We start from the raw sequence: 26,697 nt of genomic DNA on the forward strand, positions 1-26,697 counted from the left end.
TTAAATGATTACAAGTAATGAGGCATAAAAGTCAGAATTGGTTACAAAGAAATAAAAAGGTAAAATTCAACTAACGCCTAACTTAACAAGCTAAGTGATTTCAAAGCAAAAGTTTTGCTCTCTACAGGTTCTAGACGTCTTACTGGCTGAATTCAATCTGCCAAGATGCCTTCCTAGTCCAAAGATGCTTCCTTTGTCCTTCAAGTAGAGATGCCCTAAGTAGAGATGAAGGGAGAAATATTTTGGGGTGTCTGTTGCCTTCTCTCATAGTTCTCTTTTTCTTTGAAAATCATCTCCAACTGAGGCTCAGGAGACAGCAAGTCTGTGGGGATGGGAACCTTCAGCTGTTTCTTTGCCAAAATGTAGATTTCTCACTCACACACTTTTTCCTGTCAAAGAGTGGCCACTTAACCATTTGATTTTGTTGACATCTGGCTGAGGCGTCTGTTTGCCTTTTGTCTCTGAGGAACTGGTTTGTGACTGCGTTTCTAAACTTGGAATATCTCAGTAATGTTATATAGTAGAATCTTATATCTTTACATACAATGTTGCCAAACATATTTTACCAGGACAATAATGATCAGCGAACTATGAATTTTCAAACACCACCTCACAAGGAATACTTTGCACAAAATTTATCACAGACTTGGAAAAAGGGATGAACATCGGGGTACAGACTATCATCGTGTGTGATTGCAGCAGTAGCTTTAATCTAACCAGCACCAATAGCAGTGAAGCCACTCCATCACAGACTTCAATGCAAGCTTTCCCTGGGACCCTGGTACACACTTGAGCAGCCAGCCCATGCTGAAGTCCATGCTGCTGCGGCCTCACTGCTATTGATACCTGAGCTAGCACAATTAAAGCTACCTTGGGTATGTCTACACATACTGTAATCACACTTCCAGAAGCAGTGAACGCATACCAATGCAACACAGGGAGCATCACCAGAGGGCTCACAACCTATTTAAAGCAGCGGTTTCCAACCTTTTTTCATTTGTGGACTCCTAAAACGTTTTGAATTGTGGTGTAGACTCCTTTGGAAATTTTAGATGTGGTCAGCAGAACCCCAGGAGTCTGATTTAAATAGTTTGTGAGCCCTCATACGGTGTCTTTTCATGGGCATGGGATGGGTGGTCACCAGCAGGAACTGGGTGGAGCCCACCCATCTAATGCCCACAAAAAGCCATCCTATGGCCATCAATTTCTGGTCACCCCTGACGTAGGAGAGCTTCATCATACTGGTGACACAGAAGTGTATTGAACCAATGCCCCAGCTTGGCATTAGGGGACACCGTATTGCTGGGGTAATTGTCTGACCACCTGTGGTACTTTCTGCAAGAGACGGCTCTGAACCCAGGCATCCTGGCTGGTTCTAAATCCCCCTTGGCAAAGGTACCTCCTTTACTTCCTGCTCAAAGCTGTGTGAAGCGTTGCAGAGCATTGCTTCTTTACACTTGAAAGGTGGCTGCATTTCAGCGATGGAGGAAGTGAAGTGACCGGCCCTGATTGTGATCTCGAAGTGTGGCTCCATCTACATCCATGGAGTTACTGCTGATTTATGTCGCGAGGCGAGGGCAGAACCCGTCCCCCAGTTGTATATGAGATACAGTTTGGAAAGTGCTTTGCAATCCTCTGGTGAAGGTATTGTATGAATGTTAGACAATCATATTGTTTGTTATGCACAAAGAATAAATGTGGAGCCATTCTGAAGAAACCTTGCATACAAAATGGTCTTGTTGAAGGATTTTTCACACACCCCGTAAGAGGACGCCTGACTACCTGGGTGGTGCTGACTGCAAGCAACAATGATCCCTTTATCTGAGCCAGATCAGAACCCCTCTGTCAGCAGCCCTTCTCCATTAAAAAAAAGAAAAGAAAAGAAAAGAAAAGAAAACCTCTCTGTAGTCAGCAGTTTCCTTATCTACCTATCTTTCCATATTACTAGACAATGGGGTTGTGTTTCTACATGGTAATGGTACAATCATTTGAACGGTCGCACTTTTAAAATTCGAATGTGAAAAAGGTTCATTGCCCCGAATTACTTACCCAGTCAATGAATAATAGGGACATTGTGGAGGCTAACCACCCTCACCCCCCACCAGTATAACTGCGATTTACTGGAATGGGGGGAGGTGGGGAATCCCCCGCACAGAACAGGGGCGACTCTATTTCCCAGAGTTCAAAAGGAATCATAAAAAAGGCCTTTCAATCCCTCGATTTATAGTGACCATGTGTCAGCACGGAGATTTGATGGTGCCCTTTCCCCTCTTCACATAATGCCCTCGTGTGTACAGAAATACAAAGTGCATTCCTATTAAGTGGGATAAAACAGTAATGACCAGGAGAATTGCTTGAGTAACAGGATGACCAAGATATTTGGGACAAGCTCTGGCACTTCCTCACATCAGCCCAATGGTGGTTTTCTTTTCCTAAGCATGTGGGGAGACAAGCTCTGACACAGTATGATTTTACAGCTACCCTTTGATATAGAGACTAGCGACACACAGATACCGCCCCAAGCGACCCCCCCCCACAGCTATGTGTGTTCATGCGCGCACACACACACACGCACATTCAGTTGGAAAAGCCTTGTAATGAGAATTGCTGACCTTCCTGCTGGCAACGGACAGAGCTAATTTGACACATTTGCTTGAGGAACATTCCCCGCTCACCACGTGTCAAGGGAACAGACTCCAGACCGTTTCCCTCCTGTGGACACATCCCTTGGGGAATGACCGGCTCCCTGTCCAGACACGAGAGCCAGGAAACACACAAATATCTGACCAAATTGGCTGCTGTGCACAGGTTTGTGGGGGGAGAGGCACAGAGATAGCAGCATCCTGCTGCCTAACTTGGGCCCCTGTGGGGGTTTGTGGCTCTGCTGACTCAGGGGGGTTTGTTTGGCGGGGAATGGCCGTACTCCGTGGCACCATCCACAAAGGACATTTGCCAGAGTCATACAGTTTAAGACCAGAAGGAATCACCAGCCATCTAGTCTGAGCTCCTGTACACCACAGGCCATGAACGCCACCAGCAACCCACACAATGGAAATGAGACCAAAACATTACAGCCCACAGGATACTAGACTGTGGCGTGCCACAGGCAGAGAACATGAGGGCAGAGAAAGATTAAAGTGAGAGATACACGGATAATCCTGGCCAGTCACCAGCACGCTGCAGAGGAAAGTGAAAACCCACAAGATCACTGCCAATCTGACCTGGGGGGAAATTCCTTCCCCACCCCACACATGGCGAGACATAAGCATGTGAGCTAGAAGTGCCAGCCAGGCACCTGAGAGAGAGAGGATGCTTGGTGCCACCTCAGAGCTTCCCACTCCATACACCCATCCAGTGTCCTATCTCCATCCCTGATGCTTAAGAGGACGGAGGCCAAAAAAACCAAAAAGACACCAGAATACATTTGACATCAGAAGACACCCTGACCCCTGCAGGTGACCGGCTGAAGTACAGACACATGAGATTTAGAAACATAAGAGAAACCAGAGAGGATCCTCAGGGATGCCGAGCCCCATCCCCCACCATCACAAGCAACCCCATAAGACAATGCCCTCAGAAATGTGTCCAGCTCGTTCATAAAACTAATCAAGTTGTTTGCCCTCTACAGCTCCTGCTGGGAGGCTGTTCCAGAGCCTCACCCCTCTGAACTTTCTTCTAATTGCCAGCCTGAGTTTGTTCATGGCCAGTTAATATCCATTTGTTCTTGGGCCAACACCGTCCTTCAGCTTAAATAGCTCGTCACCTCCCTAGTGTTTACCCCAATGTATTTATAGAGAGAAATCATATCCCCCCTCAGCCTTCGTTTTGCTAGACCAACCTCTTCGAGTCTCCTCCGTAAGACAGGCCTCCCTTCCCCCAGTCATCCTAGTAGCTCTCCTCTGCACCCGTTCCAGTCTGAATTCATCTTTCTTAAACATGGGAGATCAGCATTGTACCCATATTCCAAACGAGGTCTTACCAGGCCCTTGTGCAATTTCATCAAGACTTTGCTCTCTCTACTGGACATGCCTCACCTGATATATCTTAGGATCATATTTGCCTTTTTCACAGCTGCATCACAAAGGTGGCTCATAGTCGTCCTGTGACCGACCCACACGCCCAGGTCTCTCTTCTCCGCTGTCACTTCCAACTGATGAGCTCCCAGCTTGTAGCAGAAATTCTTGTTATTGGACCCTATGTGCATAACCTTATACTTTGTACTATTGAATTTCATCCTAGTTCCATCACTCCAGGCTTCAAGGCCATCCAGATCTTCCTGTATAATGTTCTGATCCTCGTCTGTATTGATGGTACTTTGTATATCAGCAAATTTCATTAACACACTCTTACTTTTTGCATCAAGATCATGAATGAAAATGTCGAATAGGATTGGTCCCAAGATCGACCCTTGAGGAACTCCGCTCCAGTCCAATAGTTCACCTGTCCTGTAAGATAGGAATGGCCTTGATGCAATGGAAGCCCCCAGGTGGGTATGGCCATATCTGACGGCAGAGGTCCCGATAGCCCATCTCCGAAGGGAACGGCTAGGGGGGTGAATCCTTCCTCTGATTCCCTCTTGCCCAGATCCATTGGTTTGTGGTGAGCGCTCAGGGAGCAAACAGCACTTCCTCCATCTCTCTGACAGCCTCCTGAGGCCAGGCCTCTGCTAGCTGCGGTGGGGAGGAGGGGAAATTCAGAGTCCCCAGTACGGATTGTTTCTGCGGAGAGGATGACTGGGGCCCTGTCATTAACACAGTGACCCTCTAACACCAGACAGTAAGTTGATGTCTCAAAGAGAAGCACTCAAAAGGCAGGAAATGCCGAAGTTCTGGGGCCCCACCCAGCCAAAATCTAACTCATTCCAAAATAAGGTACAAGTAGCTCCAGGCCCCGCCTCTCCCTGCGTCCCGCTTGTCAATCTTTGTTATTGACAGTCACACATTCCTTCTCTGTTGCTATGTGAAAGACCACACGAACAACAGGGGAACTAGTGAGAGGGAACCGTCAGAGTGACTACAGGGGACATCAGGGCACAAAACAAACTGACAAAATAGTGTGAAGTATTGTTGCCCTCCAATCTCTCAGTAAATGTTTGGTGTTACATACACCATTAGAAGATCATGTATTCTCAGAGCGTTTCAGAAGGCCCCAGTCACATATAAAGGGATTGGAAAAAAGAAAGATTAAAGAAAAACTGCTCCATCTCCTGACATCAAAGTTTCGATTCCCTTGAGTACGTGCAGCTGAATTACAAGTTAAATCTCTGGTGCCTCTTGCGCATTTCCATGTAAACTTGATACTATTTTGACATACCCATGATGAGTCTCTTCCCTGCACTGCTACAAGCTTGGAGTTAACTGTGGTTCTCCAGGCAATCCAGCCTTACAGTGAAGAGATTTACTGTTGCATCTTAAAACATGCAAAAGATTTTCTCTTGCAAATGAGAGTATGGGCTGAGTCCCGGGGCTCATGGCAAAGGCAGAGTTTCTCTGGGGAGGATGAAGGTGACTGTTTTTTAAAATTCCAAGAACTGGAACCCCAAGCACAAGTATTTTACAATGTTGCCAGCGCTAATAATTGTATTGCAAGAATCACCGTTTCTCCTGAATCCATGTGATTAGGTAAGATTCTCAGCTTTCATTAAAAAATACTGAAACTCATGAGAACCAGAAGGAAAGTCAAGGTGAGCTGAGTCCTATGATCATGGGAATGGATGAGTTTGTCCAGCTCTCAGTACAACTAATGCTGGGCAGAGCGCTGGGTCAGAATCCAAATGCTATCTGTTTAACCTGGACCCCAGCCTAGGAATCTCCTCAACCTGGATTTTATCCCAACACTTTCTGGATCTGGCTGGCTACAAACATCAAAGAACAGGCTTTCTCTTGGTGTCTTGGCATCGTCTACTCCTGCCAAATCTGATTCTGGGGAAGGTTCAAGTCAGCTGATTGATTTTCAGACCCATTTGGGTTCTGCTTAATGCACCACGATGCATTATGACTAGGTGTGGCACGGCACTCCTTCATGCCGAAATCTGCCGCCAGATGCCTTGCAGTGGGACAACGGAACAGTTGGCAAAGGAACAGTTAGAGCAGGGGTTCTCAAACTGGGGGTCAGGACCCTTCAGGGAGTCACCAAGTTATTACATGGGGGGGGGGTCGTGAGCTGTCAGCCTCCACCCCAAACCCTGCTTTGCCTCCAGCATTTATAATGGTGTTAAGTATATAAAAAAGTGTTTTTAATTTATAGGGGGTGGGGTCACACTCAGAGGCTTGCAGTACGAAAGGGGTCACCAGTACAAAATTTTGAGAACCACTGAGTTAGAGGTTCCCATGCAAACAGATTTTCCTGTCTCCTGAACCCCAGCTGGAGATGATTTTTGAAGAGGAAAATAACTATAAGAAGTGAGAACAGAGGAAAAAAACGATCTCTCCTTTCATCTCTGCTCACAGCATGGACAACACGTGAAGGACAAAGGAAGCATCATTAGACTAGAGGGACATCCTGTCTGAAAGGAGGTCAGCCAGTGAGACTGATGCAGCAGGTGGTGAGAGAGTTTTTGCTTTGAAATCACTTAGCTTGTTAAATTAGGTATTCATTTGTGTTTTACCTTTTATTTCTTTGTAACCAATTCTGACTTGCTTGTTATCACTTCAATCTATCTTTCTGTAGTTAATAAACTTGTTTTATCTGAACCAGTGTGTGTTTGGATTGAAGTGCTTAGGAGCCTCCATTTGGGATAATAAGATTTGTGCATATCACTTTCTGATAAAGTTTGCGGACGACACCAAGTTGGGAGGTATTGCCAATTCGGAAAAGGATCGGGATATCCTCCAGGGAGATTTGGATGACCTTGTAAACTGGAGTATTCGTAACAGGATGAAATTCAATAGTGAGAAGTGTAAGGTTATGCATTTAGGGATGACTAACAAGAATTTTAGTTATAAGCTAGGTACGCACCAGTTGGAAGTAACGGAGGAGGAGAAGGACCTAGGAGTCCTGGTTGATCGTAGGATGAATATGAGCAGGCAATGCGATGTGGCCGTTAAGAAAGCAAATGCGGTCTTGGGATGCATTAGGCGAGGTATTTCTAGTAGGGATAAGGAGGTGCTAGTCCCGTTATATAAGGCGTTGGTGAGACCTCATCTGGAGTATTGTGTGCAGTTTTGGTCTCCCATGTTTAAGAAGGATGAATTCAAACTGGAACAGGTACAAAGAAGGGCCACTAGAATGGTCCGAGGAATGGAAGGCCTGTCGTATGAAAGGAGACTTGAGGAGCTCGGTTTGTTTTCCCTAACCAAAAGAAGGATAAGAGGAGATATGATTGCACTCTTTAAATATATCAGAGGGATAAATACCAGGGAAGGAGAGGAATTATTTCAGCTCAGTGCTAATGTGGACACGAGGACAAACGGATATAAATTGTCAGTTAGGAAATTTAGGCTTGAAATTAGACGAAGGTTTCTAACTATCAGGGGAGTGCAATACTGGAACAGCCTACCGAGGGAAACAGTGGGGGCGAAGGACCTCCATGACTTCAAGACTAAGCTAGATAAGTTTATGGAGGAGATGGTATGATAGGATACCGGGCTTAGTCAATAGGTTAATTAAGTGCCACACTGGTAAATAGTACAATGGGTCAATGATATGACATTCTTAACCTTTTTCCAGAGGGTATGGCTGGAGAGTCTTGCCCGCATGCTCGGGGTTCAGCTGACCGCCATATTTGGGGTCGGGAAGGAATTTTCCTCCAGGGTAGATTGGCTGTGGCCCTGGAGGTTTTTCGCCTTCCTCCGAAGCATGGGGCAGGGGTCGCTTGCTAAAGGAGTGGGGGGATCGGCTAATGTGGCCTGCATCTTGCAGGAGGTCAGACTGGATGATCATATTGGTCCCGTCTGATCTTGGATTCTATGATTCTATGATTCTATGATTCTGTTATTGAAATGACAGACTTTCTATGAGCTTGTATTGTCCAAAAGGAGAGAGCTGGGCAGTACAAGATGACACACATTTCTGGGGACTGGGAATTCGCTGGTGTCGCTCTGTAATATAATTCAGAAGTGGCTGGCTATACCGCTCATATAATACAGCTGGGAGTGATTTACAGGCTGTGTGTGGGCAGCCCAGGAGTGGTTACTTTCATAGAGAAGCAGTGTAAAAGGCACCCCCAGGTTGGCGAACTGAGGGGACACAGCTGTTCAGCAGTCCAGATTGTACCCTGGGGAACCTCTCAGGGACGTCCTCTTGGAAAACTCCAAGATTAAGGGGGCCATTTTCTAAAATTAAAACCCAAAACAACCAGGATGGCCCAATGATAGGAGAGAGGGGTCCTTAAGGACTGGGATGCAGGGACAGCTGTCATAGATTAATGGTAGTGTTATGGGTTGGGTTAAACTTCATTGAAGCTGGTGGTTGTAACACCTGCCCTTCATTCAGGGTAAGCGTGAAAAACAATTGAGCTCCTTTATGGAACCAGGTCACTGAAACAATGAAAGCCACCCAAAGGCCGAGGGCAAGACCTGAGTGGAAGCTGAATCACATGCCCCAGGGGTTTTCCTAGGGACTAATGTAGTAAACATCTGGGCTGGGGCATTGATCGGTGGAGAGAAAAGACAAGGCTACAGCCAGCACAAGCATTGTGAATGGGGCCCTGAGAAAAAGCCTGGGGAGAGAGAGAGCATTTTGGGCAGAGTGCTGGCTGGAAAGAGACTTGGAACTAGGAGCCATGACACTGTTTCCTGTTGTCTGACCCCTCTTGTTTTCAGGGAGCCAGGACTTTGTACATGCTGTATAAGCAAACAGGATTGCATCAAAGAAATATCCGTCTCCATCATCAATTACTCCTCCTAACGGAACCAAACCACTAGATCCCACATCTTGGCTAATCATGAGGGCCAAAAAGGGGTAAGTATTATAGCAAGGGGAGAGAGGTCAGCTTCTGTTCCCTTCCCAGGGCCCCCGGGGGCTCATAGGCTACACTTTGCCAGTCCAGCAACATCAGCTTTTGAGTGTAGACGAGGCCCTGTGGGCTCATGCCTTTGCTCATCTGTCTAGCTGCATGTCTAAATGCACACAGCAGCGCAGCTGTGCAGGCTGAATGCAGAGAAGAAGGAGCACAGAACTGGGGCTCTGCTCTGCACACCTCGGATACTGCACGGGTCCATAGGGAGTCTCGGAAAGATTATTTCCCCCACCCACAAGCCACCTCTCTTAGGTGAGTTCCCTCCCCTAGCCAGCCCGATAAGGGCGCCACAGCCCATCTGCAGCTGTAAGGTCCTTCCAGCACACCCCCCACCCCTGACATCTGCTCCCAGCCAGCTCTGCAAACTGGTGCTGGAGCTGCCAGACGCTCACGTCGTGCCGTGAGACATGCAGCCCTGCCAAGGCCAGCAGCATCCGGCAGAGCTCGGCCCACGTTTGGACGCCGGGCGTGTGTGCGGGAGTGAGCGTTCGGTTCACCCGGTAGCTCCTTTCACCGACTGCGGCCTCAGAGCGCCGCACAGCTGCCGAGCAGGCGTCTCTCTAGCGCCCAAAGGGGCGGTAACGGAGGCTGTCTGCTGTGAGCCACACCCAGCATTGTCAGGAATACAAAGATGGTGGGGGACAGAGCGGGGCAGAGCAAGGACAGTGGGAAACAGACACAGACGGGGGGCTTTCTGCTAACACTGGACAAGGAACGCTATTAGGATCAGGGCTACAGTATCACGCCAAAGCAACTCTGGCCGCTCTCGCTGCGCCACTGCAGGGCATCTGGCTTGAGCCTTCCTTGCCCCAGCCGCCTGGCTTCCTGCTACGTGTTTAGGACTCAGATCCTCCTAGGCAGGGGCCAAAAGTGAGACCCCCTCCCCCCTGTCAGGCCTCAGGCACGGAAGCAAATGGATGTAAATTTCACACAGATCCATTCTCATTCTATGCACATTCAAAACCCTACTCGTTTTCTCTTTGCTAAAGGACCAGCAGCGTGGAACTAAGGGAAGATGTGCAGCGCTTTAGAGACCCGATCTTCCTTCCTGTGCCTACAGCTCCTGGCTTCCCTGCTGGACAGGGAGCTGAAGTGAAGCCAGAGCTTCTGGCAAGCCACATGCCAGTCACGCCGCTGGTGTGTTTGTTCAGCACCCGTCACCAGGGCACACAGGCTGCAACGGGCGGGCGCCTCTTGGTTAGATTTGAATGTCTAGCGAGTCTGATTGACGGATGAAACCTGCGCTCAATTTGTAAAGGAAACAATCAGGCGGGTCCTTGTGCTGCAGCGGTTAGAGCCTGCGAAGGATGTGGTCAGAGCGCTCCGGTGTTAATCAACAGGCAGCAGCTGCACCATCGATCGGCATGGCCGGTATCAGCTTCCCTTCCTAGCCCACCACAAAGGGTGCATCCTCTTCCCCTGCTACAGACACGCATAGCAAAGGGGGCGGGGGTGTGCCTGCAGCCAGGGCCAGACACAACGGCTCTGAATGCCCTGGCTGGTGGAACGTTAATGATGGGAGCAAACAGCTACATCCCTGCACAGAAACAGATGTACGGGTCACACCCACCGGCCGGGAGAGGGAGGTCAGCAGGTGCACAAGGCTGGCATCCCACGAGCACAGCAGGACAGAGGTGATCCCTGGTGCTGCGGTCCAGAAGGAGGGAGCTACATGGAAGAGGCAGAGAAAGAGGGGAACAAGAAGGGAGTGTTGCTGACTGATAGGAAGAAGGAACAAGGTACAGTGAACAGGGCACCACAGCTCCTCAGTGCTGGGAACTCTGTCTGGGGTCTTTGCTGTGACTGAAAGAATGATTTCCACTCCTCACTACAAACAGAGGGGTTATTTAAACGTGTGCAGCAGCACGGGTGGCCAGATTTTCATAACAGTGCTACAGCCACGGGACCACTGCGCCAGCCAGAGTGACTACGGGTGACGGGGTTGCACCAGGCATCGTGTTGTGAAGTTCCCAGATCTGGCTCAGTCCTATGAATCCACAGATCTCTGGGGCAGCCCTGCAGGGGGTGCCAGGTCCGGTCAGGCGTGCACCCCTTTGCACGTCGATGGAGAGCTTGAGGGTGTGGGGGCTGGGATGGTTTTGTCCACCCTAGCGACGTGGCCAAGGAGCATGCGATGCTGCTCTGATGGGCGACTGAAGGGGGCGAGATCGTAATGTTTTGCACCATCCTAGAACCCTAGAACCACAGGGTTAGCAGGGACCCCGAGGACCATCTAGTCTAACCCCCTGCCAAGATGCAGGACTTTTGTGTCCAAACCAGCCAAGCCAGAGGCTATAAAGTCAAACCCCTTTCTGCTCGGGACTTGGTGCTGCCAGCATTACAGCTCGCCACTCAGCATGCACCCAGCGCTTTGAGCTCTTCTGCAAGTCTGGCCCGTTATGCCAAAGCTTTAGAAAATTGCACGGGGGCGAATGTACGTGTCCCACTGAAACCCACAGCCCAGTGAGCCCAGAAGAGCCCTTGGGGAGCACACATGTGTGGACTCCCCTTCAAGATCCCATCTTGCCGGGTGCATTTGACAACATTCTGCACGTTCTGTTTTCATTTAAAAAAAAAAAGTAAAATAAAAGGCCGGCTCCTCAGCTGCTGTAAATCCCCAGAGTGCATTGACCTCAGTGGAGTGATGTCCACTGAAACCAGCCGAGTCCTAGTCCCAACTCGGGAACTTTCCTCCTGGGAAAAGTTGCACTGGCCTCAATGGGACATGTCCCCCACGTGCGTAGCGGTTTGCAGGGTTGGGGCATAGAGTCTAAAGCTGCCTCACCGTGTAAACTAACAAAACAGGCTGATGGCAAAGTCTGGCAGCAGGAACAAGGAGGACTCGCACTCAGGCTTGGTGGTTCACACCTGCTGGGCCAAGGGAGTGCTAACATGGCTAGGAAGTCTGAAACCAATGGGATTTAGGCACGGTTGTAAGCCACATGCATCTGCCTTGTTAGGCACCTCAATACCATTCAGAATCTGGCCTGGAATCACTTTTGAACATGGGATTTAGGCTCTTAAGTTCCAGAGCGTCTGTCTGCACCGGAGCTGGCGGTGTGATTTCTGGCTCGGGGAGCCAGGCCTGCACTAGCTCTGATCAAGCCAGTGTGCTAAAAACAGCAGCACAGTCTTGGCTGCATGGAGGGTGGGAAAGGCTAGCCACCCGAGTGCATTCCTAGGGGCTGGAACGGGCTCGTATTGGGGCAGCTAGCCCTTCCTGCTGCCCATGCCGCCATGACTACACTTTTATTTTCCATAGATTCATAGACTCCAAGGCCAGAAGGGCCGACTGCAACCATCCCGTCTGACCTCCTGGAGAGCACAGACCAGAGAACTGCCCCAAGACAGTTCCTAGAGCTGATCTGTTAGAGACACATCCCATCTTGTTTTAAAAACGACCAGTGATGGAGAATCCACCAGGACCATTGGCAAGTTGGTCCCCTAGTTAATTCCCCTCACTGTGCAAAAGGTATCTTATTTCCAGTCTAGCTTCAATTCCCAGCCATTGGAGCATGGTACATCTTTCTCTGCTAGACTGCGGAGCCCCTTATTGAGTGTGTGGTTGTAGTGTGCTCACTCCATCAAAGCAAGCGCAGAGATGTCTGCTCGAGTCGGGAATGACTCCTCCACCTTCGGCATCGGGGAAGCTTCGGCATGCTTGAAAATGCTATTTTATGTTGCCTTGGAGTCACGCAAGCCTATGAGCTCTCTGCAGCAGGGACTCTCTCTGCCTGGCTCTGGGTACCTAACGGATAGTGCTGTGACCCACAGCCCAGAGCGGGTTCCTACTGAAGTGACATGTGGGAAGCTGACCTTGAACCTTTGCCATCCTTTGGCTTTTGAATGAAGACTAAAGCCAAGGCCAGATTGAAGGCAGAGGCACTTTCGTGTGACGCTAGATCGGGGGAGGCAACCTATGGCACGGGTGCCGAAGGCGGCACATGAGCTGATTTTCAGTGGCACTCACACTGCCCCGGTCCTGGCCACCGGTCTGGGGGGCTCTGCATTTTAATTTAGTTTTAAATGAAGCTTTTCAAACATTTTAAAAACCTTATTTACTTTACATACAATGATAGTTTAGTTATATGTTATAGACTTCTAGAAAGAGACCTTCTAAAAATGTTAAAATGTATTACTGGCACGCGAAATCTTAAATTAGAGTGAATAAACGAAGACTCGGCACAGCACTGCTGAAAGATTGCTGACCCCTGCACTAGATTGTAACCAACAACATTTCACAGGCTTTGGGCTCGCAAGCCCCCGAAGGCCTTATGAAAGTCAAGGGGCAGGATCTTTGCCTGATTACAAGGAGGAAGCTGCTTCTTTCACTTCCTCAGGAAACAGGATGATCCAATAATGTTTCCTCAGCCTTCCTTGGCAGCAGCGGTGTGGGCCCGGGCAGGGTTGGCTCCCGTTCCCAGCTAGCGATGTGAATGGCAGACTAACAATGGAGTTGTCTAGCAGCCAGGCTCTTCCCCGGGTGCTGATTACATCTCTCCTGCTCTTCCCTTTCAAGCTGCCCAGCAAGCAGCTCACGCCAGTTTTGTTAGGGGTCCAACCAACGCTGCAGAGTGTTTTAAGGCAGCTTTGCTGATGAGCAGGGCATGAAACCCTCTCCTCCCCCTTACCGAGGACTCAGGAATTATCGAGTCACGTTTTTATGAAGACAGCATAACTCTGAAATAAAATTAGCTTTCAAGTGACCATCCATCTGGGTCGAGGGGAGAGGAACTTGAAGGGTCAGGTCAGGTCAAGGCCTGAGCCGCACCACGAACATCTCCTGAAGTTCCCAGGTAACAGCCTATGGGGAGGGTGTCACTGTTGTTTGTGCAGATGAAGCAGGGTTTGCTCTGAAGAGGTTTATTTGCTTCTTGCTGCATTCCTGTTCGGAGGGTCCGTGTCTCCTGTCACCCGCCCTGGTGGAGTGCTGTGAGCAATTCTCACCAGCAGAGGAAGGGGGGCTTCACCTCAAGTGACAAGTGAACAGCGTGGCTAAGCTCTCGGGAAATGGCAAATTGTATCCAATGTTGCCAAGTGAGTGACGACAGGCAGGGGTTCCAAGCACAGGGAGAACTCAACACATCCTAGTCCACAGACATGCGCTGCCATCCGCGGCTCCTGCGGTGCTGGCCGAGGCGCTCCGAGTCTCTGCTCCGAACCCCACATACACGGGTCTAACCGGGAGCGAGGCCACTGAGGCCAGTGGCATAAAACGGACATGAATGATACCGGACTCGGGCCCAACCCACCGATGCCCTGGGCCAAGCGCAGCCACTTACACCAATGTAAAGTGGGATGAAATGTGACACTTCCATGCCTATCCGGCACTGGCATAAATGCACAAAGTCCAAGGCAGTGGTGACCTGGACCTGAGTTTCCTCACCTTTACAACAGGGACAGTGCTATGGACCTGCTGGATGGGGTTGTTGTGAGACTAAGGCTCTGACCCTGTTGGTTTTGCTCCCAGGAGGAAGCCGAGCCCGCTCTGGCTCCTAACTCCTGAAAGTTTGTGCAATGCCCTGAGCTCCCGGGGAGGGAGGGATGGGGGAGGAGGCTTTTGATTCAGAATAAATATTTGTGTCCAAAGCTGCTGTGTCCAAAGTTTTTCACAACCCAGTTCTCCAGTTTCCTCATTCTTGCTCAGAATTAAACATGAAGAAGACAGGAAAGTCATTCTGAACCAATCATGCACGGCCCTGTCCTCACTTGTTGGCACCTGAGCACAGCAGGAGGCGAAGGAGCCGTAGCGACGCGGGTTGCTCAGTACTCCCGGCAAGTGAAAGGGGAAAAGGCAAGGACTTGCTCAGCCCTTTAAAACCAGCACCCATGCGCCTGTCTCCAGAGAGGCTGCACACCACATCAAAGAGCGGGGAGCTACAAAGACGTAGAACCACATTCTTAGGGAAACAGCACTCGCCAAGAGGGAGAGCTGCAAGAGGTTCGCGAATGAGTGAGAGTGGAGCTGGGAATCCGGCAGCCCAGGCCACTAAAACAACTTCGAATGCATGCGGGACAAATAGGGGGCAGTGCCAGCCGGCCGCTCTCTCACACACAGCTACTGGCAGGGACACTTCTGCGCCGCGCAGGCTTTGCGCTTTCGAACGCTGCGAAATAGCATCCATCCTCCCCCTCGCGCGTCCTCACCCTGCATCACTTGCTCCTGGGGCTCGGCTCTGCACCCAGGCGGTGACCCCATGCGGCCTTTCACCCAGGGAACTACACCGCCATGTGACACTGTGAAAACACTTTTGTGTCAATGTGGCTAGTTTTCACAGTCACCCATCACTCGGGTGGCTGAGCTATTTCGTCTGTGCCAGTGGCTCCAACTAACAAGTAAAACGATGGATTTTTTACCACCAGCACAACTTGGGATCTGAGAGTTAAGCTGGGTCCTTCCCTTCTCACACATCTCCACCAGCAGTAATGACTGTGCAGGCCCATCTGTGACTTGCAAAAAGCCCCGTGTAGCCAGCAGGCCTTCCAGGGAGTGGGGCAGGCACAATCAGTAGCATAATCTGGCGTCACTGTAGAACTGTTACCATTGGTGAGGATGCCTGAGAAGGAGCTTGTTGGATGTTGCAGCCCCTGCTGCTCCTGCGCCTGCTCCTGCCAACTTTAAAGATTTGGTCATATAAGCTAGTTCCTAACACTCCTATGTCCACCTGCTCACAGGCTTGCTTGGCATGACAGCCAGTCTGTCTGGGACGGGGGGGCTGCCACAGCAGAGACTTGCTGCAGATACTGATGTTACTCAAGGCGCTCGGCAGGCAGAGGAGTGCAATCCAACCGCACTCCAAAAGCTTAGTAAGCAGCATGGGGTAGCTCCTGAAAGCTCTCCCAAGCTTGTTTGCAATATGCAAATGCTCAGCACGTCTGGGTGATTAACTCTGAAATCTCAAAAGGCACCATTCTCCCATGCAGAACTGAGAAAAGTAGCTATGTCGCCTGGTGTGAACACATCTCTATGTGCTTAGCCTGGGCTACTATTAACTGCATTTCCCCAGCTTTTCCTTCGCTCCCTTCATCTCTAGAGGCACGTTTTCCTGCGACTCCATGGTTCGCCTTTCTCAGCCATGCTCAGGAAGGGGGTAGGGCCCAGGAATCACTCCCAGCCTGATTTCTTTGGAAAGCCGCCAGCAGGCTCCAAGTGGCACGTCTCACGACACGGCTCTCCTCGTGAGAAAGCAGGCCCTGGAAACTCGCCAAGCTGGGCAGAGTCTGAGACGCGCTAGTAGCGTTGAGACCCAAGCCTCTCCTGTTCAGCCGCTCCCTCCGGGATGCGGGATGCCACACACACTTTCTGCGGGGAGCTCACCCCCCGGGCTTGCTGACAGGCAGGGCTGGCAGGAGGAAGAGGGAACAGCCATGCAGAGCATCAGCTCCGTTCAGTAAACAGAACACTTGAAACCCTTCCGCATGCAGGGTATTACACTCAGCAAGGATAAAACGTGTCTTCAAGCAAGGGCACCCTGCTAAGATGCAAGATCTCTGTATTGCCCTGCCTGAGGGAGCAGGGGAGAGGCAGAGTGCGAGCCGATGTGAAGGAAATCGTATGGGTGGAGCCAATCCATCCCAGCCTCAGACACATGGGAGCTTTGAATCCACAGGCAGCCTCAGCGGAGTGGGAGTGGCTCCTGGGCTCTGAAGACAGACCTGGGCCCTCTGTCTCAGAAAGGGCCAAGCTGACCAGGAGATGATCCGAGAGTCTCTCCAACACGTGCAATACACATCTTGGAGAACAAGCCGCATTTTCTTACCCTATCTCATGGAGGGTCATTAGGCCCTGCACTGGGATTCCCAGTCCCCTAACAGGGAAAGGGGCTTTTCCAGGAAGACAGTAAATGTTAATTTCCTGGCTGGTGGCCTCTCACTTTCTGGAATTCCCAGGGTTCAGCAGCACTCATCTGGGGCATTTCCCCAGAGAGGTTGGGTTCTCATGCCCTTAAAGCATCCTAACCTTGGGTAACGTAACACACCTCCCAATCCCACCAAGCTTCAGCATCCAACCTGGCGCCATACAACCTTGGGCGATTCAGGTGGGGAGGAGGGATGGGGGATGCTCACTCACCATAACTCCAGCGATGGAACTGGAGCGAGCGCGGGTCCCACGGTGGCAGCTGTTCAGGGATGCGGTGCATAGGCAGCCCCAGGAAACGCCTGCAGAGCTGATGGGATAGCAGGGTCAAAGGAGGCAGGAGGTGTGCAGGGCCCGGAGTGGGAAAACTGGCTGGCAGGGTGCCGCAGAGCACGTTGGGGTTCCCCAGGGGTTCCCCCATCTCCTCCAGCCCCGCCTCTTCCCTGGCACCGCTACCCGGCCCGGCTCCCTAGTACCATAACCTTCCACTCATTCCCTGCCCCCAGTCATCTGTATGAGCAATTCCCTTTTAGCACCGCTGGCAGACCCCAGATTTTAATGCCTCTGCTTTGCCGTTCATTCCTCCCAGGGGCCTGACACAGTCCAAGTCGATTGTCTTTCTGGGCATACAGCAAGGCCTTCTCCCCACATGGGTCTCGCCTGCGGAGGGAGGGAGGGTTCCACTGGGCTGGGGAATTTGGCTAGTTATTTCCTGCATCCATGATGGTTGCGTTGACCGTCACTGTGACACGTGCTTTGGTGTAATCCTGTCTGTACTCTTAGAGAATGGCTGGATGCATCATGTAAACCGAGGAAACGCATTTCCCAAACGTGCCACACAGGATCCAGGGCCCCCTGCTATTGCCCCAGGAACGGTCCGCTCATTAGAACACTCCTGTCGGCCTCTGGGTAGTGAGGGCACAGCTGTTTATTAGCACCATCGCAGGTAGGCACCAGGGCCACGGACCAGGAGCCCGCTGTGCTCGGTGCTGCACAAACATGGAATAAAAATATGGCCCCTCCCACCTTCAGTGTACAATCTGGGTGTCAGACAAGAGACAACAGATGCCAGACAGCCGGGGGAGTACAGTGGTCAGCACGACAGGCAGTGGTCTAAACCTGGACACCCGCGACATTATTTTCCTGTGTGAACTTCCTACATAAACGAGACTTCAATGCGAGGCTAAAATATGCCTCAAGAACGTCATCGATTCAAACGGGACGGAGGTCTTTGCTCTCTCCCCGTCTCTCTGCACTTCTCTAGCAGCCTCCATTCCCAGCCGTGCCTGGAACTGACCGAGGTTTCCTGCCTCCGAAAGAGTTCCTCGCCGACTGCTAAAAACAAAGCAGGAAAACTGGAAGAGGCCGTGGCCCGTGGCCAAGCGAAAGCCAATCCCCACATCGCTGGCTCAGAACGGACCCGCGGAAGACGGCGACATTCCAGAGCGTTTCCTCTGCTCCAGCCGGGGAAGAGGGGCCCAGAGCTTAGACGCTGGCTGTTGTCGCGCCATAGGGCAGCACGCTGGTTCAGAGGCTAGCTCCTCACACCGCCCACCCCGGAGAATACCTTTCAGAAATGCCTCCGCTTCAGTGTGGCGGAGACAGGCTGCTAGGGTTTGCGGCGGGCGCGTGAGAGAGCCGCACTTCTTTGAACCGAGCCTCCAGTGGCTCCTTTGAAGGCAAGTTGTTTTTACACTGCAGGCAGACTTCAAAGGGAATATTGGGGACTGAGTGAGGCGGGGAAGCGGTAACCTTTGGGACCACCTCTCCCAGAACACAGCCACCCCGGGAAGAGCCCTCCTGGCTGCGGGCGGGCGGGGCGGGAAAGGGGCTGAAGGAGAACAGGCGTGGGAATGTTTTATCTCCTGCTTCCCAGGCTGGGTCACAGGGGGAGCTGGCCCTTTGATGGGGGCTTAGCTCTCCTCTCCGAGTGGAGGGAATGAAGACAAGGCCATGGGATGGGGAACCAGGTGCAGCGTGAGGTCAGTCAGGGGAGAGATTCTAGGGAACACAGGCCTGGGACTGCGCAAGCTATTGACGAGTGAGATGAACAGGTAGGAGCAGGCCGGCGAGATGGCCTAGGCTGAGAAACTCTCCAAAACAGAGCCCTGCGAGGAGGAAAGCGGCAGCCGGGGCAGGACAGAGGTGTGAGCCACCTAGGAAGCTGGGGGAAGATGTGCTGTGAGCTGTGCCAATGCAGCAGACTCCCAGAAAGGGGAAAGTTAGTGGCAGGACACCAGCATAATAAGGGCTGATTGATTGGGGAAAGAGGGGAAACTGAGGCAGCAGCCCAGCCCAGCACCAGAGTGGATAAGTTCTGCTCCAGGATCCTTCTGGCACCCCTTGGCATGGCCCAGGCTCTGTGCTGGGGTGGGGTGGGGGGTCGGGAGGAGGCCAGGGTGATGGGCTTGTGCTGCCTTCCCTCACCAGCCCTGCAGAAACTGACAGCAATTGATAACACAGCGCCACGCCTGTGCAGTCCCGGGTTCTGGGTCACGGCTCACAGCCAGGGGAGGCCCTGAGGTCCAGCAGCTATGGGGCGAGTCCCAGGGCTCTTCCTGCAGGGGGCAGAAATCCCACCTCCTGACAGGAGGATACAGGGGTCCTCCCAAAGCCTGGGGGAAGGGAGCAAGGCCAGTGCATTGCTAGCCCTGCAACAGGCTGGGGGGCTGAGTGGGCCGCAGATAATACCGCGACCCAGCCCTCTATGATACTGAGGCAGATCATCTAACTAATGAACATCCCATCTCTGCCCCACACATCGTGCCTGAGCCCAGCCTGCCTTCCACTGCAAAACAAAGAGAGCCCTGCTCCCGGGATGCTGCTAGCCAGACCTGCCGCTCACCAGCGGGGTGAGACGTTATTCACACCGAGGAAAATACCTGAGACGCATGTACCACAGCACCACGTGCTAGCAGCAGCTGTTCGGCACCTACAGATCTCAGAGGGGAAGTGTCCTGCACCCAGTGGGAGCAAAGCAAAAGAAATCCAACTCCCCCTTTCCATCCCTGTGTGGGGAGCCCAGCTAACAACCCCTCCCTTGGAAAAAGGCCCCATCGCTGCCTTTCAGCGGGCTCCCTTTGCTCACCTGCCTGGCTGCTGGTGCGTGGCTCTGACATGCTCCAGATTCAGGAAATACCATTTCCAAATGGCCTGAAAGATCTTTAAAGAGCTTCAGAGGGCGGGGCGGGGGAGGGGGGGGTTGGTAAGTGAGGCCAGCTGATCCCCCAAGGCCACAAGAACTCAGCCAGCTCCTGATACTTAGGCAGGGAACTGCAGCATACCCTGCCGCCTGCGCATTTATTCTCAAAGGTAAAGCAATACAGAGGAGCGTGGAACACGGGTATGCTGCAAATACAGCCTGGATAAAGTGATTGTTTCCTTCTGCCCACCCCGTCAGATGGCACCTGGCTTGGGACACACAGCAATGCAACCAGCGAGGCGGGGGCTTGTCCTCACCACGGGCACGTTGCTTTTCAGGGCTTGTCTTCGCTGCTGTGTTAGCTCAAGGGATGACTTGACTGTCTCCCCGGCAGCCATCTCTAGCTCACGAGAGGCAGGGCTTTAAAGTCAAGGCCGTGAGATGCCCGTGGTGGGGCAGGTGCTGCTGGAGCGAGGAATGCCACGGGGATGCAGCCCGAGCACCCTGCCGCTCCAGTGTCGTTGTGCAACGTGGCCGCGCTCCATGAGCTAGGCTGACCGGAGAGGGGTTAATGAGTGTAGACAGATAATTCTGCAGTGACAGACCCTAAGGCCTGCCCTGCTCCCCCTCCCTCTACAGAGCTAGGAGGGCTCCAGGACAGGAGGGACTGTCTCTCACTAGGTGTGCATGCTGGGCCCTGATCCTGCTTGGGGCATTGGGAACTAATAATCACTGGCAGTAATAATTCCCTGGCGGAATTGTCCTTCCTGCGCCAGGCTAATCCTGGGGCTCTTCGTTCCTCCTTTCCACAGCCCCGGCCAGACCAGAGCACTACGGTGCCTGCCCCTGGAGGTTTCTCTGCTGTCTCAGCTGGCTGCTCAGTGCTTTAATCGGTTTTCCTTGTAAGGAAGCACAAGGGAAAGGGAGCCCCGGGCAGCCAGCGGCGGCTTTTCTTTGCCCCTCTCAAGTTCTAATTAAAACTTCAGGAATGTTTCTGAGAGAGAAGTGAAAACCCAGTCGTCAGCTGGGTGAGTAATGTCTCCCAGGGCCACGTTCCATGGGGAAGGACACGTAGGCAAGTGCTGAACTGGGCAGACCTGTGGGGGTTGGCAGCAGTGTCCTGTTCTCCTTCCTCACCCGCGCTGATCCCTAGCATTCACGTTTTCCTGTCTGGGCAGTGCCGGCCCCTGCCTGGCTCTCAGGGCTGGTGGGTCTCACACACGGAGGGGCTGGTGGTACCTCCCTTAGGACCATTGTTGTACCAATATAATAAAAACCAGCAGGATCTTATTAAGAGGGATAAGGCAAAGATGCCACATTTATTGTAAATACCATAACAAAACAAAAGACAATGTTTTCCTACTTGTTTCTATTACTACTTATTCCTTATACACACACACATATTCATTCACACAATCATTCATTCAGGTTCTGTATAGATGTTATAGTTACCAGCCTAGATGTTGCTCATGCCAAGTTACTGGCCAGGTACCTTGGTCATGAGGATGGAGCCGAGTCTGTGTCAGATGCATCTGATGCTCCTGGAGGTTGGTATCAGAACCATAGACTCAAAGTCCTCAATCTTTAGAGTCCAGTTTTATAGGGATTTTTCCCTATGTTAGTTCATAGGAGTTGCCTCATTCTGCTGTTGCTAAATCAATCAGCAGATGGCTGGCTCCATTCTGTCAGATGCTTGTTTTTCCTTCCTTTGAGGTGTGGTGGGTCATCTGGTTGATCCCACTTGACACCTTCTTCAGCCAACACTGAATTCTTCAGACTGGTAAATCCCTAATCATTCAGTCACATACATTCTCTATCTTAATCACATCTATTTTACTGTCTTGGCTTACTTAGAGTTAATTAATGTTTAACAAGTTTTATACAAAGTATTTCTTTGAGCAGGCTTCACACAGACACAGCTGGTGGCTTGCAGGTTAGAATCACAAATTTACTTTTAACATAAACCTTTAGTTATGAGGCATCAATTAACAATAAGTCATTTTTCATATAAACCATGTCTAATATAAACCTTCTTTAATATCCCTACATAATCCCCCTTTTGACACTACGATATACATATACTTGTTAGTGTCACTTTCTATGTAACCTGTTTAAAAGAAGGTACTGTGAGGCAACATGGGTTGTGCCAAAAGCACATGCTAAACATTTCAATAATACAAATACAATTTAATACTAAGACAACTATTAAGGGATGTAGCATTACTGATAGGATGCCAGTAGTGGTTGGGGACCATCCAGAGAATATGTTATACCAATGATAAGTTGTAATTTGACATTGCATTTACATTTATCTACTGGGGGCTGCTAACACTCTGCCCCTTGATCTATGATCATTACAGTAGTTGTTGTCATGGTAGGGCACAGGTGATTTGTTGTAAACAAACCAAACAATTATAACCAGGTGAATATAACTAAAACCATTACAATTGACTAAAGACCAGATATAACCTAATCACAAATCCAAACAATTATAGTTATAATAATTGGGAATACAATAAAACCATAACCATTACAATAATTGGGTACATTTGATGCTGCAATAGCCATCAAACAATAAAAGTTACTGAGGTTAGGACCTTTTTAAGCACACACAACAAATAAGATTTTGTTCGAGGACCGCAGTTGTTATGCAGGGTTAAGCTGATTTGGACTTTAACATTTATTTGCTAAAATGTTGCAGAATTCCCTATTTTTAACAGTTGTACTTAAGAGGTTTTTGGGGACCTGAAAGATGGGGCCCTGCAATTATGGGTCAAGGTCTTACAGGTTATGGGGGGGGCAAGAACTACCCTTTAGGACTTGGGGAAGTAGAACCAGAGTGCATAGAGAAAAGTGTGGAAAACCTAACAAAAAATAAACCTGATGCACTAGGGACCAAAGTTTTTTGGACACAAGTGGTGATTGATAAGTTGGATGGACATGGGGGAAGTAGAGAGACATTTGCTCTGTCTAGTGTAGTATATTTTTTCTGGACCCAATGCTAGCACAGGACACCACTAGAGACAGACACAGAACATGCAACAGAGAACATGCAACACAGAACACTGAACACAGACTTTGTCGCGACACTATAACCATGGTATTTTATAACTCTTCAGCTGGTACCAGCTCTTCTGATGTTTTGGTTTTAGAGCCTGAAAGATAAAAGCTTAGAAATAAATTAGCACAGTGCTTCCACCTGGCAGACCCTGCTTAGTCTCTGCCACAGTGTGTTTGGTACTTGGGGCTGCACAAATGCTAATTAAGTGTTGCAAAAAAAAAATTCATTTTAAAATTCCCAGCCACTTTGCCACGGCCTGGAGGTCTGAGGCAGAAGCAGGCACTGTTGTTACTGTTGCAATGGCATTCTGGCCCTGGGAGGAAGAATTTACCCAAATATTCCCCTTCCCACTCTCCAGAGAGGTCCCAAAAACCTGCCCCTTCTGGGGTCTCAAATGTTCCTTCTTCTGATGTTACTGCTGCTGTAGGATTTGAGAGTGCTGTTTTAACTCTCTGTACCCAACCTTAAGGGCATCTAACTGGGTTTGAGTACTACATACATTTTTATTTCTCTGCTTTTGCAGCAGAGGCTTGTAAATCTTAATGCAGTTTTTTTTTGTTTGTTTTTACATTTTCCCAACAGTTGTGAACAACAACCAACCACAACAAAAAAAACAACCAAACTGATAAATATTAAGCACTATAACCCTTAATTCCTAAAAGAGCAGCTTACAATGGTTGTTTCACATATTTTCTTCCCATGTTTTTCGGGGGTCCCAAGCCTCTTTTTCCCAATGAGCCATTACTTTCCAATTTTCTACCCCTTTTTCCAATTGGGATAGTTTTTCTTTTAGAGCTATATTCTCCTCTTTACAGGCTGCTAGGTGGAGGTAGCTGTCATTACAAGCCTTCCACAGCAGCCAGATCCCTGCAGCATCTCTTTTTACTGCATTTGGGGGTTTGCATATGAGGATATATTGGGCCAATCTATCCTCTAGGTCCAAAATGGTGCAGATATCTGCAAGGTCTTGTTCAGTCCAAGGACTGTGCCCATATCTTTGGAGAATTTGCTGAAAAGACGTTCTCTCTTTAATAAAAGGTGAGGTAGAAGCTACTTTTGACTTCATTTCTTCCTCTGGGACTGTTTTCCCTTGCCTTTTCTTAAACATTTTAAATTTTGTTCAGCGAGCAGCACTGTCTGGTCCCTGGGACCCTCTTGTTGCTCCTGATATATATATATATATATTTATTTTTCTTTTTCTGCTACCTTCACGGAGGCCAACAGATTTAGTTAACAATTTTCCTACTACCCACCCGGGGGCCAGCAGTTTTTGTTAACAATTTTACTTTTCCTACTACCCACCCGGGGGCCAGCAGGTTTTTGTTAACAATTTTACTTTTCCTACTACCCACCCGGGGGCCAGCAGGTTTTGTTAACAATTTTATTTTTCCTACTACCCACCCGGGGGCCAGCAGGTTTTTGTTAACAATATTTTCTTTCCTACTACCCACCCGGGGGCCAGCAGGTTTTGTTAAAAATCTTATGAGCTCTTTATTTTCCTGCTACCCACACGGGGGCCAGCAGTTTTGGTTAACCAGGAATAGAACCGTGCTCTGTAGAGCCGGTTGTGTGCACACAGAATGGTTTACAATAAGTGAGGCAAAAATACCAATAATCCCCCTTTCGCTATTCTCCACCAAAATGTTGTACCAATATAATAAAAACCAGCAGGATCTTATTAAGAGGGATAAGGCAAAGATGCCACATTTATTGTAAATACCATAACAAAACAAAAGACAATGTTTTCCTACTTGTTTCTATTACTACTTATTCCTTATACACACACACATATTCATTCACACAATCATTCATTCAGGTTCTGTATAGATGTTATAGTTACCAGCCTAGATGTTGCTCATGCCAAGTTACTGGCCAGGTACCTTGGTCATGAGGATGGAGCCGAGTCTGTGTCAGATGCATCTGATGCTCCTGGAGGTTGGTATCAGAACCATAGACTCAAAGTCCTCAATCTTTAGAGTCCAGTTTTATAGGGATTTTTCCCTATGTTAGTTCATAGGAGTTGCCTCATTCTGCTGTTGCTAAATCAATCAGCAGATGGCTGGCTCCATTCTGTCAGATGCTTGTTTTTCCTTCCTTTGAGGTGTGGTGGGTCATCTGGTTGATCCCACTTGACACCTTCTTCAGCCAACACTGAATTCTTCAGACTGGTAACTCCCTAATCATTCAGTCACATACATTCTCTATCTTAATCACATCTATTTTACTGTCTTGGCTTACTTAGAGTTAATTAATGTTTAACAAGTTTTATACAAAGTATTTCTTTGAGCAGGCTTCACACAGACACAGCTGGTGGCTTGCAGGTTAGAATCACAAATTTACTTTTAACATAAACCTTTAGTTATGAGGCATCAATTAACAATAAGTCATTTTTCATATAAACCATGTCTAATATAAACCTTCTTTAATATCCCTACACCATCAGCCCAGTGGTTTGAGCACTCACCCAGGATGGGGGAGACCCAGGGTCAATATCCCTGCAGGGGAGAAAGGTAGGAGACCCCGGTTCGAATCCTCTCTGGAAAGTGTGCAAACCGCTAGGCCAGAGAGACAGAGAATGACTTTGTAGCCTGTGGTTAGAGCACTCACCTGGCAGGTGGGAGACCCAGTCCCTAGTTAGTCATTTAGTGGAACAGCTTCTTCAGAAGAGACTGCAGGAGCCTGCGTCAGAAGGGCCCCTCGCTCCGTGGCCGCAAAGCGGGTGATTTATTAGTGTCTCTTGGTGTTAATACAGGCTGGAAGATACAGGACACCTTCCAGAGAGTGGGGGCTGAGGGGTAGCCAGTACTCCACTCCCTAACAGCAGCTTCCAGCAGGAAAACAGGAGTGGTGTGTTGCAAAACTTGGCCTGGATGGGGCCAGGCTCTCAGCCCCTCAAGCCTGGCTTTGCCACTCACTTGTTTAAGCCTTTCTTCCCTCACAGAACATTTCAAGTCGCAAACCCTAAGCCCAGCGGGAGGGAAACGTTCCCAGCTAACGCTGAGTGCTCTCAGGGCTGCACCCGGTGCAGAGCCCAGCTATCTGTGAGCGCTTGGGGACGGGGTGAATTTAAGAACCTTGAACCTGGCTGTCACAGGAGACAACTGAAAACATTAAAGCCCAAGGAATGCAGCCGAAGCCTGATAAGCGCAGGCTCTGGGACTGGGGCAGCAGCCCACAGACAGAGACTAGGGCCCTTTTGCTGTCTGCATTTACACACCTGCCGTGGGAGGTTAAAACAAACATCCCCGAGTGAAATATTAACCGAAATCACAGCAGCAACCCCCAGGCTCTGCCAGGCCTCGGCTCCTGCCTGTGCTAGCGAGGGGGAGAGCCTGCAGCAGGGGCCTTCTCCATGACATGCGGCTGGAATAATTAGCATTAGCCCCAGCGTCATCAGGAAGCGCACACGTGACTTTGTTTCCAGACCGTGCTAGTCAGAGACCCCAGCCCTTCAGTGTCTATGCTCCAGCCTGACCTGCCTTCCCATCCCCAGCGATTCCTTTGTCCCTAGGGGAGATCCTCCCTCCCCAGGATTCAAACACTTGCTCTCACACAGGGAGAGAGCCCACTTCCTTCACAAGGCTAGAGCCCTTCAGCAAGGAAACAGCCCCGCGGGAATCACTCGACTCCACATTTATCCTCTGGCAACAGCCGTTGATCCAGCCACCCCGGACCAA

At 50.0% G+C, this 26,697-nt stretch overlaps 1 long non-coding RNA gene across 1 annotated transcript; it reads right to left on the reverse strand.

Moving 5' to 3' along the window:
• LOC123370819 lies at positions 1-25,923 on the reverse strand. The gene is made up of 3 exons (XR_006579573.1): positions 25,628-25,923; positions 17,031-17,127; positions 1-215 (listed from the first exon to the last, which is right to left on the reverse strand). It is a non-coding gene; the product is annotated as an uncharacterized LOC123370819 (long non-coding RNA).
• Positions 25,924-26,697: the final 774 nt, after the last annotated feature.

The sequence above is a fragment of the Mauremys mutica genome, chromosome 5, assembly GCF_020497125.1.
Source record: "Mauremys mutica isolate MM-2020 ecotype Southern chromosome 5, ASM2049712v1, whole genome shotgun sequence".
NCBI lineage: Eukaryota > Metazoa > Chordata > Testudines > Geoemydidae > Mauremys > Mauremys mutica.